This window comes from Scyliorhinus torazame, chromosome 10, assembly GCF_047496885.1.
Source record: "Scyliorhinus torazame isolate Kashiwa2021f chromosome 10, sScyTor2.1, whole genome shotgun sequence".
Lineage (NCBI taxonomy): Eukaryota > Metazoa > Chordata > Chondrichthyes > Carcharhiniformes > Scyliorhinidae > Scyliorhinus > Scyliorhinus torazame.
The window spans coordinates 229,908,486-229,931,981 of NC_092716.1; the positions used below are offsets into that span (position 1 = coordinate 229,908,486).

Below are 23,496 nucleotides of genomic sequence, written 5' to 3' on the forward strand. Positions count from 1 at the left end.
CTTGAAATATCTATGATGTGGAGATGCAGGCGTTGGACTGGGGTGAGCACAGTAAGAAGTCTTACAACACTAGGTTAAAGTCCAACAGGTTTGTTTCAAACACTAGCTTTCGGAGCACTGCTCCTTCCTCAGGTGAATGAAGAGGTATGTTCCAGAAACATATGTATAGACAAAGTCAAAGATGCAAGACAATGCTTTGAATGCAAGTATTTGCAGGTAATTAAGTCTTTACAGATCCAGATATAGGGGTAACCCCAGGTTAAAGAGGTGTGAATTGTCTCAAGCCAGGACAGTTGGTACGATTTCGCAAGCCAAGGTCAGATGGTGGGGGATGAATGTATTGCGACATGAATCCAAAGTCTCGGTTGAGGCTGTACTCATGTATGCGGAACTTGGCTATATGTTTCTGCTCGGCGATTTTGCGTTGTCGCGCGTCCTGAAGGCCGCCTTGGAGAACGCTTACCCGGAGATCAGAGGCTGAATGCCCTTGACTGCTGGAGTCACATTACCTAAACACATTAAAAAAGCCATCCCCTATAGTCAAGCCCTCCGTATATACAGGATCTGCTCAGGCGAGGAGGAGCGTAACAGACATCTACAGACGCTGAAAGATGCCCTCGTACGAACGGGATATGGCGCTCACTCATCGATCGACAGTTCCAACGCGCTACAGCAAAAAACCACCAAAGATAATCACGGGACACAACCGACAGAGTACCCTTCGTCGTCCAGTACTTCCCTGGAGCGGAGAAACTATGACATCTTCTTTGCAGCCTTCAACACGTCATTGATGAAGATGAACATCTTGCCAAGGTCATCCCCACACCCCCACTACTAGCCTTCAAACAACCGCGCAACCTCCAACAAACCATTGTTTGCAGCAAACTACCCAGCCTTCAGAACAGCAACCACGACACCACACAGCCCTGCCATGGCAATCTCTGCAAGACGTGCCAGATCATCGACATGGGTACCACCATTACACGTGAGAACACCACCCACCAGGTACGCGGTACATACGTGTGGGACTCGGCCAACGTTGTCTACCTCATACGCTGCAGGAAAGGATGTCCCAAACGTGGTACATTGGTGAGACCATGCAGACGCTGCGACAATGGATGAACGGACATCGCGTGACAATTGCCAGGCAGGAATGTTCCCTTCCAGTCGGAGAACACTTCAGCAGTCAAGGACATTCAACCTCTGATCTTCGGGTAAGCGTTCTCCAAGGCGGCCTTCAGGACGTGCAACAACACAGAATCGCCGAGCATCAACTTATAGCCAAGTTCCGCACACATGAGTGCGGCCTCAACCGGGACCTGGAATTCATGTCGCATTACATTCATCCCCCACCATCTGGCCTTGGCTTGCAAAATCCTACCAACTGTCCTGGCTTGAGACAATTCACACCTCTTTAACCTGGGGTTACCCCTATATCTAGATCTGTAAAGACTTAATTACCTGCAAATGCTCGCATTCAAAGCATTGTCTTGCATCCTTGACTTTGTCTATATATATGTTTCTGGAACATACCTCTTCATTCATCCGAGGAAGGAGCAGTGCTCCGAAAGCTAGTGTTTGAAACAAACCTGTTGGACTTTAGCCTGGTGTTGTAAAATTTCTTATTGAAATATCTAACTATTGTTAACCCCTTGGTTACATTTTATTCGTTGCATGTAATTTGTGCCTTCAACTGCGAAGGTGGCTCCACACAAGATATTTGTTCAATTAACAACTCTACCATTTCTTCATTCCCTATGATAAAAATTGTATTTTTTCCTGTCTCTAAGGGACGGGCATTTACTTTAATTACTCTCCTTTTTATATCCTTTTCAAACTCTTACAGACCATTTTTATATTACTGACTAATTTACTCGAATTTCTGTCCCTTTTTAATCAACCTTTTGGTCATCCTTTTCTGGTTTCTAAAACTCTCTCAATCCTCGTACTTACTTCAGTTCAACATGATAAGTCCCTTCATCACCTGTCTGTCTAAGCCAGATAAATATTGAATTTTTTTTGATGTATGCATTTATTTATTTGGATCAACCTCTCCATTGATTGATATCCTCTAACTGTAATAAGTGTTCCAGTACAGAAAGGGAGGAGAGAAACTCTATTCATTTTCTCTTAAAACAAGTTCCATTAACTTCATCGTGGAAGTTATGAATCAAGTGAATTTTTGAAAACTGACAGCAACTTTATAATGAAACCATAAAAAGTTATATTTATTTTTAACAATACCACATGATCAATATTCGACCAAACCCATATCTGTAGTTGAGGAAATACCTCAATGTCACTTTAAAAAAACAATAGTGCCCATTCCACGAGATTTAACAGCACAGTGACTAAGTATGTGAGCTTCTTAAGTCACAGTACTTGTGTGAGGTATGCAATAACTTACTTGCAATTTTAATTCTGTTAATAATGTAAGGGCAGACCCCTTTGTTTCTGGTAGACTTTGGTTGCTGTGACAATTAATTTGCCCCTTCCTCTAAATCCTGGTTCCTCGTGGGACTGCTGAGCCCGGGGGGGTCATTTACTTTGGTGATGGTACAAACCAACAGTTTGTGTGTGAAGGAAGCAAGGAGAACTAACACCCTACAACTCAAACACATTAAAGACAGAACATAACGCAGGCATTTATGGACTCAAGTTTCCAAATGTAGTGAAGAAAAGCACTTTAAAAAAAAACACAACACACATTCATGTTTGAAATAAAGAGAGGTGGTGGGGGAAAGTGAAGAGGAGCATGAAGATGAGCGAACTTGTCATCATGGTGCGATGTTAAAGGGAAATGAATTGTTTGGAGGGGGAAGAGAGAGAGAGAGAGAGAGAGAGCGGGACTTTTTTTTGTCTACATCCGCGGCTTGGATGAGAGGGGATTTAAATTGATGATTTTAAAAAAAAAGGCAGCCGCGCCCTGGCTCCGAACATCTAGTCGGCAAAAAAAAAAATATACGATATCCCTTCTTTCCCCCGCCCCCCCCCCCCCATTGCCGTTTGTGGAGGGTCGGCCCGTTGTTGGAAGTGGGTATTGTACAGTTGGAGGTTGTTGTTTTTTTTGAGGCGGGAGGGTGTTGTGCGTGGAGGGTGTTGTTTGTGGAGGGTGTTGTTTGAGGGGAGGAGGAGGAGGAGGGGGGGAGGGAAGAGGCTGCTGGCGGTGGTTGGAGGAGGAGGGGAAGGAAGGGGCAGGCTGCGGGATTATTTCGCCACTCGCTGCGGGAGCCGCTGTCAGCCCGCCGGCCGCCGCCATGTTGGATTATCATGTTAATTTTCTAGAGATGGCCCCACAAATTTGGACGGGTTCGTCCTGAGGAAAGAGAGCGAAGAGGAATATCGGAGGCGTTGGAGTGGGAAGAAAGAAGGAGGAGGAGGAGGGGAAAAAAAAAAGAGGGTTTATTTTTTTTTAATTTAAAAAAATAATAATAATTTGGAAAGGAAAAAGACACACCCGGGGGGGGGGGGGGGGTACTTTTCCTGTGTTGATGTTGGTCTGGTCGCAGAACGCAGACAAGTTGGGGTAAGGAAGGTGTGAGAAATGGTGGCCGGGTGTGTTTGTTTTAAACAGGATCGTTCCGAGGAGTTTTCTGTTTTGTTTTTATTTTATCTTTTTTTTGCTGCTTCTTGACCGAGTGCGGATTGTTTTCGACGCCAGCATGGGAGGGAGCTGCTGCCAGCCGCTTTGATGGGCTTCAGACCGAGGCTTTCCTTTCGGCCTGAATTTTTCTCTCTCTCTCTCTCTCTCTCTTCTTCCCCCTCCCTCTCTCCTTTTATGTTTTTTTTTTAAAACTCTCTCTCCCTCTCTGGTTGTACAAAATGGAACCGGTTTTAACTTCACTTCCCCATCGTCTGCTTCGAGCTGCAATTTCGACAACTTTTTTTTTTAATTCTCTCTCCCCCCCCCCCCCCCCCCCCCCCCGCGACCGGGCCCGCCTCCGCCCTCACCGTGCGCGCTGTTTTGTTTGTGTGTTTTTTTCTCCCCCCCTCTCTCTGTTAAATTTCCACGGTCGCTCACACATATCTGGACGTCTCGATGGTTTAAAGAGACTCACCAGTTTTTTTTTGAAAGAAACAAACGCGCCGCCAGGTGGAGGAGCAGAGAAGCGTGTGGGCTTGGGAAAGTAGGATTAAAAACCGCTGCTGAACAAACTCCCAACTCGGGAGGCCCTGGCTTGGAGCTTTATTTACCCCTCTGTCAACGTTTTTATTTTAAACTCTCAAATTGCACATGGATGCGAGTGGGCGCCGGGTTGGGTTCCCGTCCCCGTGTTTCTTCCTTTTCTTGTGACTTTGCCTTGTGAAGTGTCCAGAAACTAGCTAATGGGATGTTGGTACTAATGGGATGAGGGTGTTGCTGGTTAGGGGTGTTGCTGCTGAGGGGTTTTCGTGATGTGAGGGCGGGTGGGGGGAGGAGAGCCAGAGCTGCAAACTCTCTCAATGTTGGTGCGATTTGTGATTCGTGTTTGAGGTCAAGGGTAAAAAAAAAAAACCTGCCCGCTGTGGTGAATGCCTGTCTGCAATGAGTTTCCTGTCACCTGGCTGGGCGACCACCGGGGAGAATTTCCCCGTGACTTTCCCGGTTCATTTTCTTGGCAAGTGTTTGATGGGTTTGGAATGCACGTCTCCTTCTATCCCTATACACCATAGAACCGCGATGCACGGTAGATCTGATCAGCTCGGGAGGGTGTGTGCACGTCAGTGTCTTGGAGTGTGTGTCTCTAACCGCTACCTGAATAAACTTGACTGTGATAAAGAACATCGAGGTGAATGAAGCATTTGTTTAACCTAATGGAGTTCACTGGTGGTTCCCTGAGAAGCGAATTGTTAGCAAACGTGGAATTGAACGTGTGTGGAAAGTTTTGTGCTTTACGCGTTTTGCGTCAGCTTGAGCTGTTAACATTTAAATTTGGGGGTATGTCATGTCCAATTCAACTTGGGGATTTTACAATAGCTTGAGGAAGTCTTGCTTAAACCTAAAGCTTGGTCAAACTACCTTTTGAATGTTTTGGCCTGTCACTGAGAAACAAGAGAGATATTTAAACCATGAACTCCATTCACGGAAAGCGTCAAGACTATTTCAGTGACAGAAGACTTTAACTGTCAACAAAGACTTGAGCGATTTGATTTTTCCCCCACCCTTCAAAAGACCTTCAGCTTGTACGTAAGAATAAACTGTTGAACATGCAAATCTGAACATGGCTGCTTCCTAAATCATAGGATAATTGTAGAAGATGCACTGTGAAAGATGTTTAGTGAAAGCATATTTGGGACTGATCTCAGGAATGCTTCTAGAGAGTAAGGAATGCATCCAGAGAGTAATTACATGGAATAGACTTTTGGGTAGGATACTGGAACTATTTAAAGAACAGTTAAATGTTTGTGATGAAATGGTATTAGGACCCTTCAGGATTGCTGAGCAGTGATGGATCACAAAGCCTATCTGTATGTATCTGTCTTATGAGAATTGGGCATCATTGTCAGCCTTGGCTTGGTGGTAGCATTCTCCTGAAACAAAAAGTTGTAGGTTCAAGGCTCACCTCAGGTGTCATATATAATTCAGGCTGACCCCTGCAGTACTCCGTATGTGTGCTACACTGATGAGCCTTCAGATGAGACGTTAAGCCTCGTCCGCTGCCTTGGGTGGAAGTAAATGATCCATGGCAGTGTTTGGAAAATAGCTGGAGTTCTCCTGGTGTCCTGGGCAGCATTTATTCCTCAACTAACATCACGAAAACAGATTATGTGGTCATTAACAAATTATTTTGTGTGTGCTTGCTGAGCACATATAGGCTACAGCATTTCTTATATTGTAAGAATGACCACAGTTCAAAAACTCTTCATGGCTGTAATCATTTGCTATTTGTTGGACCTTGTGTGCAAATTTCATGTTTGCCTGCACCACATCTGTACAACAATACATTATAGCTGCTTGCTCAACTAATAATTTAAAATGAGATTGTTAAAGTTTTGTTAGCCAAGTCTGCAAAAGGATTATGGAGCTAAGATGCATATCAGCTATGATCTCATTGAAAGTGAAGTAAGCTTGAATGGCTGAATTGCATACTCTTGTGTCTATATATTTTTAACTGTTTAAAATAACTGACTTTATAGTAAAGGATGCATTGTTATTCAGAGAAATCTTTAACTGTTTAAAATAACTGATGACTTTATAGTAAAGGATGCATTGTTATTCAGAGAAATGTCATAAAAGTTAATGTTGATTTAGTATTCTATAGCTACAGTAATTTCAGGTGTGTGCTTAAAAGGTTATTTCAAAAGTTAATAGATTGTGTGGAGAGCCATCTGAGTCTTAATAGTTTTTCATGAACTTGCTGGAGTAAAAATGTTATCAACATCTGAGAATTGGGAGATGTGTGACTTATGAAGAAACTTGTTTAGCAGTGATGTAAACTTCTGTTTATAATTGTTTTTTGAAGTGGTTTCTTGTAACACAGTGAATATACACTGAAGATCTCTTGTTCTCAAAGTTAGAGTTGAAATGATAAACATTGAATTGTAGTGTATGTTTATAAAACAAGGTGTCTAATGATGTGGACAACTATAATGTTAAATTTCCAGTTTAAAAGAAAACAGCTGATTTGCGGATGTCCACTGAATCCAAAACTTGACAGATGTACCAGATAAAGACATTGAATTTGTGTACAGCAAAGTCCCACAAACAGTGAATGAACGACATAGTTTTCTGCTTGTGTTGTGATTCGTTTAAGCCCCACAAACAATCTTGGAGAAAATTCCTCTTCAATCATTTGTTACTTTGAAATCATATTAAAAAAAACTTCACCCTTTAACATGGTTTCTATTTTTTCTTACTCCTTTATGGAATGAGGGCTTGCTGGCTAGGCCAGCGTTTATTGTCCATCTCAAGTTGCCCTTGCAAAGGTGGTTGTGAGCTGTCTTTTTGAATCGCTGCAGTCTCTGACATGTAGATACACTCCACAGTGTTATTAGGGAGGGAGTTTGGTTGGATAGATTTGTTTGTCACGTGTACTGAGGTACAGTGAAAAGTATTGTTCTGCTTAAAAGTACAGACAGATCATTTCATGCATGAAAAAGACATAGGGCAAACATAAATACACACTGTAAATACATACACGGGTATCGGGTGAAGCATACAGGAGTGTCATACTACTCGAACAAAGAAAAGTACAGCGCAGGAACAGGCCCTTCGGCCCTCCAAGCCCGTGGCGACCATGCTGCCCATCTAAACTAAAATCTTCTACACTTCCTGGGTCCGTATCCCTCCATTCCCATCCTATTCATGTATTTGTCAAGATGCCCCTTAAATGTCATTATTGTCCCTGCATCCACCACCTCCTCCGGCAGCGTGTTCCAGGCACCCACTACCCTCTGTTTATTTTTTTTTAAACTTGCCTCGTACATCTCCTCTATACCTTGCCCCTCGCACCTTAAACATATGCCCCCGAGTAATTGACCCCTCTACCCTGGGGAAAAGCCTCTGACTATCCACTCTGTCTATGCCCTTCATAATTTTGTAGACCTCTATCAGGTCGCCCCTCAACCTCCGTCGTTCCAGTGAGAACAAACCGAGTTTATTCAACCGCTCCTCATAGCTAATGCCCTCCATACCAGGCAACATCCTGGTAAATCTCTTCTGCACCCTCTCGAAAGCCTCCACATCCTTCTGGTAGTGTGGCGACCAGAATTTAACACTATACTCCAAGTGTGGCCTAACTAAGGTTCTATACAGCTGCAACATGACTTGCCAATTCTTATACTCAATGCCCCGGCCAATGAAGGCATGCATGTCGTATGCCTTCTTGACTGCCTTCTCCACCTGTGTTGCCCCTTTCAGTGACCTGTGGGCCTGTACACCTAGATCTCTCTGACTTTCAATACTCTTGAGGGTTCTACCATTCACTGTATATTCCCTACCTGCATTAGACCTTCCAAAATGCATTACCTCACATTTGTGCGGAATAGTAGATGTGTGAAAAGATCAGATCAGCCCATAAGAGGGTCATTTAGGAGTCTGGTAGCAGCAGGGAAGAAACTGTTTTTGAATATGTTGGTTAATGTTTTCAGACTTTTGTATGTCCTGCCCGATGGAAGAAGTTGGAAGAGTGGATAAGCCCAGTGGGAGGGGTCTTTGATTATGCTCCCCTCTTTTCCCAAGGCAGCAGGAGGTTTAGACAGTCAGTGGATGGGAGGTGGGTTTCAGGGTTTTGACCGAGCAACAGTGAAAGGACAGTGAGATATTTGAGTCACGATGGCGATTGACTTGGAGGAGAACTTCCAGGTGCTGGTGTTCCCAGGTATCTGCTGCCATTGTCCTTGGGTCGTGGGTTTGGAAGGTGCTGCCTAAGGAGCCTTGATGAGTTTCTGTAATGCATCTTGTAGATAGTACACATCGCTGCCACTGTTTGTTGTGGTGAAGGGAGTGAATGTTTAAGGTAGTGGATCAGGCGCCTATTAAGTACAATGCTTTGTCTGGATGGTGTCAAACTTCTTCTGTGTTGTTGGAGATGCACTCATCCAGGCAAGTGGCGAGTGTTCAATCAGGTGGGCAGGCTTCAGAGACTAAGGAGGTAAGTCACTTGCCATGGCATTCCAAGCCTTTGACCTCTAGTATCCACAGTATTTATATGTTTGTGAACATACAACTGTCCTGTTGTGATGAGTTAGTACAGTTACAAACAACATTGTGCCATGAGAAAGCATGAAGGGTGGTTGACATTAGAGATATGTGACAGAAATATGGTCTCCTCACAAAATAAGTACATACAGAGAACTTCAGAAAATATGTAGATCACTAACTGGAGTTTCAGTTGTGCATTCAATACAATATCTTTGTTGAATAGTCTGATAAGACTGTTATCACAAGCGACACTCATTCCTCTTCATCTACTACGTATTTAATTGTCCTATCAGTACATTCTTTAGTAATGCATTGCAACTTCCTACATTACTTGGCTCCTAAGGAAATATGCATTTAGTGTTTGAGGTAATTTGTTTTTTCTCGGGCTTGCTTGCCTTCGAATTAAGATAAGTAGATTATAAGATACTTAAACTCAAATTACCTGATGTACGGTATTAAATTCCTACCGTGTGTTATTTATGTTGCTTCATTTTAGATTACTTTCTATAAAATTGTTTCAGCACTTCAAATTATCAGGAGAAGATTGACTTATTGATGAGTGGTTTGTCATAAGAAGAGAGTTTGAATAGTTTAGGCTTATTTATACAACTACAGTTTCGAGGAATGAGGAGAGATCAAATTCAGGTATACCAGATAATAAAAGGTATGGCAGTGGAGTGGATGCTTCCTCTTGTGGGGCATTTTAGAATGAGAGGTCATAGTCTTAGGATAAGAGGGAGCAAATTTAAAATGGAGGTGAGGAGAAACTCTTCTCACAAAGGGTTGTGAATCTGTGGTATTTACTGCCCCAGAGTGCGGTGGATGCTGGGACAGTGAGTAAACTTAAGGAGGAGTTAGACAGATTTTTAATTGGTAATGGGTTGAAGGGTTATGGAGACCAGGCATGATGGTGGAGTTACGGCCATGATCGAATGGTGGAGCAAACTCAATGGGCGAAATGGCCTAATTCTGCTCCTATATCCTATGAACTTATTTTAAAATTTGACAATTTTGAAAGAGGCATTCTGCAGTAATCTAAAAAAGCACATCTGTGCAAATGAGAGGGAACAATCAGTCTAAGCTGTCAAATCTATAATTAACAGATTGTTGTATATTCAACAAACATTTAGATTATAATGGGTGAATTTTGCAGATTTTGCAATGAGAGCCATAGAATGCTGATGGTGGCACAGTAGTTAGCTGTGTGGAGTTTGAACTTTCTCCCCATGTCAGCTTGGGTTTCCTCTGGGCGCTCCGGTTTTCTCCCACAGTCCAAGGTGGGAGGTTAGGTGGATTGGCCATGATAAATTGCCCCTTAGTGGCCCAAAAAAAGTTGGGTGGGGTTAGGGGGATAGGGTGTAGGCGTGGGCTTAAGTAGGGAGTAGGGGCAGCACGGTGACGCAGTGGGTTAGCCCTGTTGCCTCATGGTGCCAAGGTCCCAGGTTCGATCCTGGCTCTGGGTCACTGTCCGTGTGGAGTTTGCACATTCTCCCTGTGTTTGCGTGGGTTTCGCCCCCACAACCCAAAGATGTGCATGTAGGTGGATTGGCCACGCTAAATTGCCCCTTAATTGGATAAAGTGAATTGGGTACTTAAATTTATTTTTTAAAAAGTAGAGAACTCTTTGCAAGGGTCGGTGCAGACTTGATGGGCTGAATGGCTTCCTTCTGCACTAAATTCTATGATTCTGATCACTAGTGTCCCGTTAGCTGAGTGTACTTATCAGGAAGAAAAGGAAGCAAGGTAAAGGTGGTGTGGTACCACTGAATTAAGGATGGTATTGGCATAATAGTTAGAGATGACCTTGGTTCAGGAGGTCAGGCTGTAGAATTGGTTTGGTGGAGAAAGAAATTTGGGGGGGGGTGGGGGAGGTGGAAGTCACATGTGGGAGTGGTTTGCAGGCCCCCTAACTGAACAAAATGTAGGAAAAAATATACAAGAGATATTGAGTGCTTGTGATAAAGTGATAGCAATAATCATGGATGTTTTAAATCTACATATAAACTGGAAAAATTATATTGGCAGTCATAGTCTGGTTGAGTTGATAGAATGCTTTCAAGACCGTGTCTTGGAGTAGCATATTCTAGAACCAATCAGAATGCAAGTTATGTTAGACTTCGTAATTAGTGACCTCCGAGTAAAGGTACCTCTGGGTAGCAGCGACCACTATGATTTGAATTTTATATACAGTTTGAAAAGGAGATGGGTGGATGTAAGACTAGTATTTTAAACTTAAATAAGGGCAACTGTGTGGGCATGAAAGCCGAACTAGCTAAAGTGAGCTGGATACAAAGTTAGAGGATGAGTCAATTGGGAAGCAGGAGCAGATATTTAAGAGCATACTTTTCTTTTTTGTAGGAATATACTAAGGAAAAAGCACATAACTGTGCAAAGATCAGTGACTGAGTCCTATGATGGTTCAGAAGGACGGTAGACAATGGCTATAAGGTTAATCAGGAGAAAGAAATTGAGTATGAGTGGAAGCTATCCAGAAATGTAAAAATGGATTGCCAAAGTTTCTATAGATATTTAAAAACAAGTGTAAGTAAAGTGTTGGTCCTCTGGAGAATGATAATGGGAGTTATTGCTTTGGTCTTCACTATGGAGGATGCAAAGGAACATTCAATAACCGCTGTAAACTGAGAGGTGGAAGGGAGAGTGGAACTTAGTGAAATTATAATCACTAGGGAAACGGTACTGAGAAAACTGATGGAGTAGTGGGCTGACAAGTCCAGATGGACTTCATCCTAGGGTCGTAAAAGAATTTGCTAGATTTTGGAAAGGTTGTCAGACTGGAAAATAGCAAAAATAACCTAGCGATTCAAGAAGGGAGGGAGGCAGAAAACAGGAAAGACTAGTTAGCTTGACGTGTATCTTGGATAAGATGCTAGAATCGATCATTAAGCAGGTTGCAGCTGGTCACTTTTTAAAAGGAACAAAACTCCAGGTAGTTGAAAAGAATCCGCTTGGTTTTGTGAAAGGGTATTTGGAGTTCTTTGTTAGAGTAACTGTAGATAAAGCGGAGCCTGTAGATGTACTTTACTAGATTTACAGAAGGCATTTGATAAGATGTCACATCAAAGGTTATTGTGGAAAATAAAAGGTCATGGTATCGGGGCTAACATATTATGTTCCCTTGGCCGCAGAAAAATACTTTTCACTGTACTTCGGTGCATGTGACAATAGCCAAATCAAATTATTATAATAATCAATAATCTTTATTACTGTCACAAGTAGGCTTACATTAACACTGCAGTGAAGTTACTGTGAAAATACCCTAGTTGCCACACACTGGCGCCTTTTCGGGTACACTGAGGGAGAATTCCAAATTGCCTAACAGTACGTCTTTCAGCACTTAGAACAGCATAATACAGGCCCTTCAGTCCACGATGTTGTGCCGACCATTTATCCTAATCTAAGATCAACCTAACCTACACCCCTTCAATTTACTGATGTCCATGTGCCTGTAAGAGTTGCTTAAATGCCCCTAATGACTCTGACTCCACCACCTCTGCTGGCAGTGCATTCCACATACCCACCACTCTCTGTGTAAAGAACCTACCTCTGACATCTCCCCTATACCTTCCTCCAATCACCTTAAAATTATGTTCCCTCATGACGGCCATTTCCACCCCGGGGAAAAGTCTCTGGCTATCCACTCTATCCATGCCTCTCATCACCTTGTACACCTCTATCAAGTCACCTCTCTGCCTTCTTCGCTCCAGTGAGAAAAGCCCTAGCTCCCTCAACCTTTCTTCATAAGACATGCCCTCCAGTCCAGGCATCATCCTGGTAAATCTCCTCTGTACACACTCCAAAGCATCCACATCCTTCCTATGATGAGGTGACCAGAACTGGACACAATATTCCAAGTGTGGTCTAACTAGAGTTTTATAAAGCTGCAGCAAAACCTCGCGGCTCTTAAACTCAATCCCCCAGTTAATGAAAGCCAACACACCATACGCCTTCTTAACAACCCTATCAGCCAGGGTGGCAACTTTGAGGGATCTATGTATTTGGACCCCAAGATCCCTCTGTTCCTCCACACTTCCAAGAATCCTGCCTTTAACCCTGTATTCAGCATTCAAATTCGACCTTCCAAAATGAATCCCTTCACATTTATCAAGGTTGAACTCCATCTGCCACTTCTCAGCCCAGCTCTGCATCCTGTTAAAATGTCCTGTTGTAACCTGCAACAACCCTCAACACTATCTACAACTCCACCAACCTTCGTGTCATCGGCAAACTTACTAACCCACCCTTCCACTTCCTCATCCAAGTCATTTTATAAAAACCACAAAGAGCAGAGGTCCCAGAACAGATCCTTGCGGGACACCACTGGTCACTGACCTCCAGGCCAAATACTTTCCATCCACTACCACTCGCTGTCTTCTTTTGGCCAGCCAATTCTGTATCCAGGCAGCCAAATTTCCCTGTATCCCATGCCCCCTAACTTTCTGAATGAGCCTACCATGGGGAACCTTATCAGATGCCTTCCTGAAATCCATATACACCACATCCACTGCCCGACCTTCAATGTGTCTCGTCACATCCTCAAAAAATTCAATGAGGCTTGTGAGGCATGACCTGCCCCTCTCAAAGCCATGCTGACTATCTTTAATCAAACTGTTTTTCTAAATAATCATAAATCCTATTTCTCCGAATCCTTTCCAATATTTTGCTCACCACAGACATAAGACTGATGGGTCAGTAATTCCCAGGGATTTCCCTATTCCCTTTCTTGAATAAGGGAACAACATTCGCCTCGCTCCCATCATCCAGTACTACTCCAGTGGAGAGCGAGAACGCAAAGATCATCGCCAACGGCGCAGCAGTCTCCTCCCTCGCTTCCCGTAGTAACCTTGGGTATATCCCGTCAGGCCCAGGGGACTTATCTATCCTGATGCTTTTCAACATTTCCAGTACATCCTCCTTAAAATCAACCTGTTCGAGTCTATTAATCTGGTTCACACTGTTTTCATGGGCAACAAGGTCCCCCTCTCTAGTGAATACTGAAGCGAAGTATTCATTTAGGGCCTCTCCCGTCTCTTCAGACGCTAGGCACAAGTTCCCTCCACTATCCCTGATCGGCCCTACTCTCACTCTGATCATCCTCTTATTTCTCACGAGTTTAGAACGCCTTGGGGTTTTCCCTAATCCTTCCCGCCAGGGCTTTTTCATGCCCCCTTCTAGCTCTCCTCAGTCCATTTTTGAGTTCCTTCCTGGCTACCTTGTAACCCTCTAGAGCTGAGTCAGATCCTTGCTTCCTCAACCTTACATAAGCTTCCTTCTTCCTCTTGACTAGAAGCTCCACTTCTCTTGTCATCCAAGGCTCCTTCACCTTACCATTCCTTCCTCGTCTCAGTGGGACAAAACAATTCAGCACTCGCAGCATGTGCTCCTTAAACAATCCTCACATTACTGTTGTGCATTTCCCCAAGAACAATTATAAGACCATAAGACATAGGAGTGGCAGTAAGGCCATTCGGCCCATCGAGTCCACTCCACCATTCAATCATGGCTGATTTCAACTCCATTTACCTGCTATCTCTCCATCGCCCTTAATTCCTCGAGAAATCAAGAATTTATCAACTTCTGTCTTAAAGACACTCAACGTCCCGGCCTCCACCGCCCTCTGTGGCAATGAATTCCACAGACCCACCACTCTCTGGCTGAAGAAATTTCTCCTCATCTCTGTTCTAAAGTGACTCCCTTTTATTCTAAGGCTGTGCCCCCGGGTCCTAGTCTCCCCTGTTAATGGAAACAACTTCCCAACATCCACCCTATCTAAGCCATTCATTATCTTGTAAGTTTCTATTAGATCTCCCCCAAACCTCCTAAACTCCAATGAATATAATCCCAGGATCCTCAGACATTCCCACTTTATGCTCCTTAGCTCCTGTCTAATAGCAGTATAATTTCCCCACCCCCAATTAAATACCTTCCCATACTGTGTGTTCCTATCCCTCTCCATGACTATGGTAAAGGTCAAGGAGTTGTGGTCACTGTCACCGAAATGCTCTTCCACCGAGACACCTGGCCTGGTTCGTTACCAAGCACCAAGTCCAATATGGCCTCCCCCTAGTCGGCCTAACTACATATTGAGTCAGAAATCCTTCCTGTACACACCTGACAAAATCTGCTTTGCAAAAACCATTTGCACTAAGGACATTCCAGTCAATATTAGGGAAGTTGAAGTCACCCATGACAACTCTGTTACTTCTGCACTTTTCCAAGATCTGCCACCCAATCTGTTCCTCTATCTCTCTCTGCTGCTATTGGGGGGTCTATAGAAAACTCTCAATAAAGTGACTGCTCCTTTCTTGTTTCTGTCTTCCACCCATACTGACTCAGTAGACAAACCCTCCTCAACTACCTCCTTTTCTGCAGCTGTGGTGCACTCTCTAATTAACAGTGCCACTCCCCCCTCCTCTTTTACCTCCCTCCCTATTTTGCTTGAAACATCTAAACCCCGGAACATCTAACAACCATTCCTGCCCCTGTGAAATCCATGTCTCCGTAATGAGCACAATATCATAGTTCCAAGTACTGATCCATGTTCTTTTAAGTTCATCTCCCTTATTCCTGACTCCTTGTGTTTAAAAAGACACACTTTAACCCATTCCACTGAGTGCAACTTTGCCCTATCAACTGTCTATCCTTCCTCACAGACTCGCAGCATACTGCATTTCTGGCTGTTCAACAGCTACCCTATCCTCTGACCCATAGCTCTGGATCCCGTCCGCCTACCAAACTAGTTTAAACCCTCCCGAAGAGCTCTAGCAAACCTCCCACCCAGGGTATTGGTGCCCCTCCAGTTTAGGTGCAATCCATCCTTCATGTACACCTTCCCCAGAAGATATCCCAATGATCCACATATCTGAATCCTTCCCTCCTGCACCAACCCTGTAGCCACGAGTTCAGCTGCACTCGCTCTCTGTTCCTTGCCTCACTTGCACGTGGCACCGGTAGCAATCCTGAGATCACTACTCTGCTTGTCCTGCTCTTTAGCTTCCAACCTAACTCCCTAAAATCACTTTTTAGATCCTCATCCCTTTTCTTAGCTATGTCGTTGGTGCCTTGTGCACTACGACTTCTGGTTGCCCCCCCTCCCCCTTAAGAATCCTGTAGACTCGATCCGAGACATCCCTGGCACCCGGGAGGCAACATATCTTCCAGGAGTCTTGCTCTCGACCACAGAATCTCCTATCTAGTCCCCGAACCATTGAGTGTCCTGTCACTATTGCTTTTCTATTCTCCCCCCCCCCCCCCTTCCCTTTTGAGCCACAGAGCCAGGCTCCGTGCTAGAGACCTGGCTGCTAGGGTCTTCCCCCGGTAGGTCATCTTAACCCCCCCCCCCCCCCCAACAGCATCCAAAACGGTATACTTGTTTTGAAGGGGAACGGCCACGAGAGATCCCTGCACTGTCTGCCCGTTCGTTTTCTTTCCCCTGACTGTAACCCAGCTACTCTTGTCCTGTACCTTGGGTGTGGCTACTTCCCTGTAACTCTTCTCTATTACCCCCTCTGCCTCCTGGATGATCCGAAGTTCATCCAGCTCCAGTTCCCTAACACAGTCTCTGAGGAGCTGGAGTTGGGGGCACTTCCCGCAGGTATAGTCAGCGGGGACACCGGTGGTATCCCTCACCACCCACATCCTACAGGAGGAGCATGCAACTGCCCTAGCCTCCATCCCCTCTTACCTCACAAAATATAGCTGCCCTGTGGACCAACTGGAACTCCGCCCTCCGACTCTGCTCCCAGTCAGCTGCACTCTCTGTAAACTCCCAGCTCCCTTCACGCTCTTTGAGCAAATGTAGGGAATGAAATGAAAGTATGACCTTACTCCTTCCTCACCTAACTCCCTCAGTCACCAAACTCTCACAGCACTCAAATGCACCCAAATTCAGCACTCGGTGCAAACAAAGTCTGCATAGCCGGCTCACCTATGTACTGTTACTCTAGCCTCTGAAAACTGGCCTAATCCAATTCACAAGCTCCAGCTGCAAGTAGCTACAAGTAGAATCTTTGTTTAAATCTGATTGAAAATTCACCTTCTTCTAAACCAAACAGCAACTTTTAAGTTAATTAACTAAATAGAAGAAAGACTAGACTTTAGATAAAAATGAACCCTTAATATTCCTCAGTCATCAAACTCTCACTATAGCACTCAAATGCACCCAAATTCAGCACTCAGCGCAAACAAAGTCTGCACTGTAGCTGGCTCGTGGGAGAAAACCGGAGCACCTGGAGGAAACCCACGCAGACACTGGGTGAACATGCCGACTCCGCACAGACACTGCCTCAAGCCAAGAATTGAACATTTGACCCTGGCTCTGTGGAGCAACAGTGCTAACCACTGTGCTACCGTGCAGCCCTATTCGCGTGGAGAGAAGATTGGCAGGCTGTCAGAAAACAGAGTATGTATAAATGTGCCTTTTTCTGATTGGCAGGATGTGGTGAATGAAATCCGGCAGGGATCTGTACTGGGGACTCAACTTTTTATAGTTTGAAAATGACTTGGATGCAAGGATGCTAAATTTTCAGATGACCTAAAGATAGAAAAGTATGTTGTGAAGAAGACATTAGGATGCAGGTGGATATAGATGGGTTGAGTGAGTGTGCAAAAATCTGGCAGATGGCGTATAATGTGGGAAAACGTGAAGTTGTTCACTTTGGCAGGAAGAATAAAAAAAGCAGAATATTACCTAAACAAAGAACGACTGCAGAATTCTGAGGTGCAGAGGGATTTGGGTGATGTAGTGCATCAAAAAGCTAGTATGCAGCTATAGCAAGTCTGGGAAGGGGTGGTTGGCTGAAGGTGACTGGGGCGGGGGCGAGGGATAGGTCCATCTGTTGGGTATGGCTCGCCGCAATCTTGGGTGGACTTTTGGCTGTGGAATTCGGGAGGCCCGGTGAAACAGGTGAGAATTTTCACACATTTAAGGGTTGATCCAAGCCAAAGTCGCTGACACCTGCGGGGTGGCGGGGGGCGAGAGTGTTGGTGGCATTTATGGAAAAGCTGAGGGGAGCGGATCCATGGCGATTTTGCAGTGGGGGGGGGGGGGCGGGGGGCGAGGCGAATTTTCCTTTTTCATGCCAGTCCACAAGGTCTACTTTCGGATTTATTTTTTTTATATTGGGGAAGTAGATGTTGCCAGGGTTGAGGAAAGTGGAGTATTCAACACTTTTTTGTGATTTCCGATTGTGCTCCGCACCTGGTAGATGTGCTTTTGGAAAGGGAGCCGGCCTAACAGTCGGCGTGGAGTTTTGATGTGGGGCTACTAGCGGATCTGGGCTTTTGAGTAAGGATGGCCAAGATGATGGGTGAGTATGTAGGGTTTCACAAGAGTGGGGGGGTTTTGCCCTCTGTATTATGGGAAGCTCTGAAGGTGCTGATGAGGGGAGAAGCGATTGCATATAAGACGCAGGTGGACAGGGAAGCAAGGGGAAAAACGTAAGTGGTTGGTGAATGAGATATTGGAGGTGGATGGGAAATATTTGGCGGACCCTAATCCAGAACCTTTGGCCAGCAGGAAGTTGTTGCAAACACCGTTTGATTTGGTGTCCAAAGCAGATAAAGCGGTGCTGCAGTTGAGACGGGCAAATGGGATAGTTTTGAGTACGGAGAGAAGGCCAGCCGTCTGCTGGAGTGCCAGTTGAGGTGGCCTGCAGCTTCCTGGGAAATTATCCAGGTGCGAGAGCAGGGGGGGCTGGTGTCAATGCCAGAAAGGGTAAACGGAGTGTTTGAAGTGTTTTATAAGATGTTGTATAGTTTGGAGCCACCGGAGGATGATTCTCATATGGTGGAGTTTTTGGAGGGGTTGGAGTGTCCCAGGGTGGAGGAGAACATTTGAGAAGCATTGGGGGTGCGGTTAGGAAAGCAATCTGAGTATGCAGTCTGGAAAGGCACCAGGGCCGGATGGGTTTCTGGTGGAATTTTAAGAAGTTTGCAGACTGATTGGTGCCATTATTGGTGGAGGAGTTTGAAGACTCGGTGGCCTGGGGGGTCACTTCTAGAGGCGATGAGTCGGACATCCATTGCACTTTTATTGAAAAAGGACAAGGACCCAGTGGAGTGTATGTTGTACTGACCTATTTCATTGCTAAATGTGGATGCAAAGATTTTGAGGAAGGTGCTGGTGCTCAGGTTGGAGGGGTGTCTCCCACGGATGGTTGGGATCGATCAATCAGGGTTTGTGACTGGTAGGCGGTTATCTTTCAATGTGTGGTGCTTACTGAATGTCGGCCTCTCTCAGTCAGAGGGGATGGGGACAATAGGTGATAGTGGCATTGGATGCTGATAAGACGTTTGACAGGGTAGAGTGGCGGTACTTGTTTGTGGTGTTGGAACGATTCGTTTGTATTGTGAATCAAATTGTTGTACAAGGAGCCATGGGCCAGTGTTTGGAAAAATATTAGCTCTTAGTTATTTTCAGTTGCACAAGGGAACGAGGCAATGAAATGAAAATCACTTATTGTCACAAGTAGGCTTCAAATGAAGTTACTGTGAAAAGCCCCTAGTCGCCACTTTCCGGCGCCTGTTCGGGGAGGCTGATACGGGAATTGAACCTGCGCTGCTGGTTTGCCTGGGTCTGCTTTAAAAGCCAGCTATTTAGCCCACTGTGCGAAATCAGCCCCTAAGTGGTGCCTTGATGTCCTCCCTCCTATTCGCGTTGGCAATTGTGCCATTTGAGAAGTTTGGATAAGTGGATGGGGACAAGGAGATAATCAGGGGGAGGGGGGGGGGGGGGGCGTGTATCGCTTTACACCAATGACCTTTTGTTGTACATTTTTGAACCAGTTCCCACGATGGGGGACATAATGGGGCTGTTAAGGCAGTTTGGAACTTTCTACAAGTTCAAAGTGAATTTTGGGGGATGGGGTAGAGAAAGCGAGTGTTTCCCAGTTACTCTGCCGGGGAAGGGGGTAGATTGGAGGTATTGTCATTTTGTTTGGTGAGCTCTCATATTAGATTCTTAGGAGTGGAGGGGTCCAGGGGAGGTTCACAAGAATGATCCCTGGAATGAAGAGCTTGTTGTATGAGGAATGGTTGAAGACTCTGGGTCTGTTCTTGTTGGGAATTTAGAAGGATGACGGGGGATCTGGTTTAGCACACTGGGCTAAATCGCTGGCTTTGAAAGCAGACCAAGGCAGGCCAGCAGCATGGTTCAATTCCCGTAACAGCCTCCCCGAACAGGCGCCGGGATGTGGCGACTAGGGGCTTTTCACAGTAACTTCATTGAAGCCTACTTGTGACAAGCAATTTTCATTTCAAATGAAATGAAAAAAATGAAATGAAAATCGCTTATTGTCACAAGTAGGCTTCAAATGAAGTTACTGTGAAAAGCCCCTAGTCGCCACATTCCGGCGCCTGTTCAGGGAGGCTGATACGGGAATTGAACCATGCTGCTGGCCTGCCTTGGTCTGCTTTCAAAGCCAGTGATTTAGCCTGTGCTAAACAGCCAAACTTACAGGCTACCGCAGGCCTGGATAGAATGGACGTGGAGAGGATGTTTCCACTCGTAGGAAAAACTAGAACCAGATGGCACAATTTCAGACTAAAGGGATTATCCTTTAAAACAGAGATGAGGAGGAACCTTTTAAACAGAGATGAGGAGGAATTTCTTCAGCCAGAGAGTGGTGAATCTGTGGAACTCTTGCCACAGAAGGCTGTGGAGGCCAAATTATTGAGTGTCTTTAAGACGGAGATAGATAGTTTCTTGATTAATAAGGGGATCAGAGGTTATGGGGAAAAGGCAGGAGAATGGGGATGAGAAAAATATCAGCCATGATTGAATGGCGGAGCAGACTCGAGTGGCCTAATTCTGCTCCTCTGTCTTATGGTCTTATGAGATTGGGCGTGGCTCCAAAGTTACATTTTACAAAGTTAGAATGATTAAGGTGGATTTACAGAGGTGGGACAGTCTTCCTCTGTCTCTTGCTGGGCGTGTGCAATCGGTGAAGACGAATATTTTGCCACGTTTTATTTCTTCATTCCAGTGCCTACCAGCCATTTTTTGTGGGGGCGGAAGGATTGATCTCGTCGTTTATATGGGCGCGTAAGATGGTGAGGATTCGTAAGAGGGTTTTACACAGGGACCGTCGGTCTGTGGGGTTTGATGCTGCTGAACCTGATGTACTATTACTGGGTGGCAAATGCGGAGAAGGTGTTGGGCTGGTGTTGCGATCAGGAGGCAGTCTGGGTCAAGATGGAAGCCAGATTGTGTTTGGGGGGGGGGGGGGAGGGCTACAGGCGTTGTGATGGCTCTGCTTCCGGTTGCTTCAGGGAAATTTTCAGGGAATCCGTTGGTGATGGCCACATTGAAAATATGGAGGCAATTGCAGCAGCATTTTAAGGTGGTTGTGGTGTGGTGTGAGGCAATTGCAGCAGCATTTTAAGGTGGTTGTGGGGTGGGGTGGGGGAAAAGAGTGTGGGGGTCGAAGATGACGATTAAGGACTAGATTGTTTGAAGCGGCTAGATTGGATGCTAAATTTAGAGGTTGGGATGGGACATGGGATTGGCAGTAATTGTTTTTTTTCCCAGGAGGTGTGGATTGCAAGTTTGGAGGAGTTAGCGGAGAAGTGTGGGTTTGCGCAGTCGGAGGCGTTCAGATACTTGCAGGTTCCAAATTTTGCTCGGAAGATTTTTCCAACCTTTCTAGTGTTGCCGCTATTGTTGGTGGCCAGGGTACTGTCTGGGGTGGCGGAGGGGAGTACTTCAGGAATTTATGGGAGGATTCTGGCAGAGGACATCGTGATGCTGGAGGTGATTAAGGCCAAGTGGGAGGAAGAGTTAGAGGGTAGGTGGGGGAAGTGGAGGAGTGCATGTGGTGTATAGCTCTGGGGAGGATGAATGTCACCTCGTTGTGTGCAAGGCTTGGGCTCATACAATTAAAGATGGTACGTGGGGAACATTTAACAAGGGCTAGGATGAGGTGAGTGTTTGAAGGGATTTGTGTGAGCAGTGTGGGGAGGCCCAGAGAATCACGTGCATATGTTTTGGGCATGTCCTAAGCTGCCAAACCTTTGGGGCTCCTTTAGCACCATGTTGGCGATCTTACAAAGAGAATTGGAGCATGATCCTCGAGAAGCAATTTTCGGGGTGCTGGTCCTGCTGGAGCTGCAGATGGCCGCGGGGGCAGATGTTTTAGTCTTCGCCTTGCTGATTGCTCGTAGGTGGGTTCTGTTGGCATGGAGGTCAGCTTCTCACCCAGTGCCTAGCCATGACTGGGGGATCTCATGGAGTTTTTGTACCTTGAATAAATACACGTTGAGAGGTTCGATTGGGAGGTTTTACGTAAGATGGCAGCCATTTGTCATGTATTTCAAAGAACTGGTCACTGTCAAAAGCTAGGGTGGGTGGCGTTGAGAGGGATGTTTGTGATTGTTTATTTGGTTTGTATTTTTGTACTTGTATATTAAAATATTCAATAAAAATATTTTGCAAAAAATGCAGGTACAGCAAGTAATTAAGGTTGATAGAATGCTATCCTTATGAGAAGAATTGAATATGAAAATAAGAATGTTATGCTTCAGTTGTCCAGGCATTGGTGAGACCACATCTTGGAAGTATATAAGATCCTGAATGGTCTGACAAACTGGACGTAGAAAGGTGTTTCCTGTTGTAGGTGAACCCAGAACAAGGGAGCACTGTTTTAAAATTGACCAATGAAGATTTTACTGTGCAACTTTGGAACTCTCTGCCTCCGAAGGCTTTGGAGGCAGAGGTAGATTCTGCTTCGGCAAGGGAACCGAAGGTTGCCGGGGATAAATGGGAATGTGGAATTCGAAACACCAGCAAATCCGACCAAGGAACACATCCGCCAACTCAACAGACTGATCAAGACCTTGGATCCAGACCTTCAGAGCACCCGACGTGGTCTCATCCCACGTACTCTCCGCGTTGGAGATCTCTACTGCCTCCCAAAAATACCGAAGGCCAACACACCAGGCCATCCTATCGTATCAGGCAATGGGACCCTGTGTGAGAACTTCTCTGGCTACATCGAGTGCATCTTGAAACCCAACGTATCCAGCTTCTGTCGCGATACGACGGACTTCTTACAGAAACTCAGCACCCATGGACCAGTTGAACCAGGAACATTCCTCGTCACAATGGACGTGTCGACACCAGCATCCCCATGATGACTGCATTGCTGCAACCGCCGACAACTGCCAATCACCAGGCGCAATTCTGCAACTCATCCGCTTCATTCTGGATCATAAGTCTTCACCTTCGACAACAAGTTCTTCATCGAGACACACTGAACAGCCATGGAGACCACATTCGCACCTCAATATGCCAACATCTTCATGCACAAGTTTGACCAATACCTCCGCACAGGACCTTCAACCGACGTTATGCACCAGATACATCAATGACATTTTTTTCCTTTGGACCCATGGCGAAGAATCACTGAAATGACTACACGATGACATTAATAAGTTCCGTCCCACCATCCGACTCACCATGGACTCACCTCCAGAATCGGTTGCATTCTTGGACACACTCCTCTCCATCAAGGACGGTCACCTCGGCACTTTGCTTTACCGTAAGCCCCTATGGACAAGTCCTGCATATAAACAGGATCTGCTCCGATGAGGAGGAGCGTAACAGACATCTACAGACATTGAAAGATGCCCTCATACAAATGGGATATGGCGCTCGACTCATCGATCGACAGTTCCAACACGCTACAGCAAGAAACTGAACCAACCTCCTCAGAAGACAAACACGGGACACAACCGACAGAGTATCCTTCGTCGTCCAATATTTCCCCGGAGCAGAGAAACTACGACATCGTCTTCGCAGCCTTCAACACGTCATAGATGAAGACGAAGATATTGCCAAGGTCATCCCCACTACTAGC

General features: G+C 45.4%; 1 protein-coding gene across 6 annotated transcripts in view; it reads left to right on the forward strand.

Annotated features, from left to right (window-relative positions):
• The first annotated feature begins 2,949 nt into the window (after positions 1-2,949).
• The window catches only part of kmt5b (lysine methyltransferase 5B), an 87,007-nt gene continuing 66,460 nt past the window's right edge, over positions 2,950-23,496 (forward strand). For 2 of the 6 annotated variants that reach the window (XM_072466534.1, XM_072466538.1), the window contains exon 1: positions 3,211-3,526. The gene's annotated coding sequence lies outside the window, so the exon portion shown is untranslated. Of the gene's footprint in view, positions 3,034-3,204; positions 3,527-4,748; positions 4,770-4,843; positions 5,164-23,496 lie in introns of those variants that run through there. The other 4 variants (XM_072466535.1, XM_072466540.1, XM_072466537.1 and 1 more) reach the window with 4 other exon arrangements.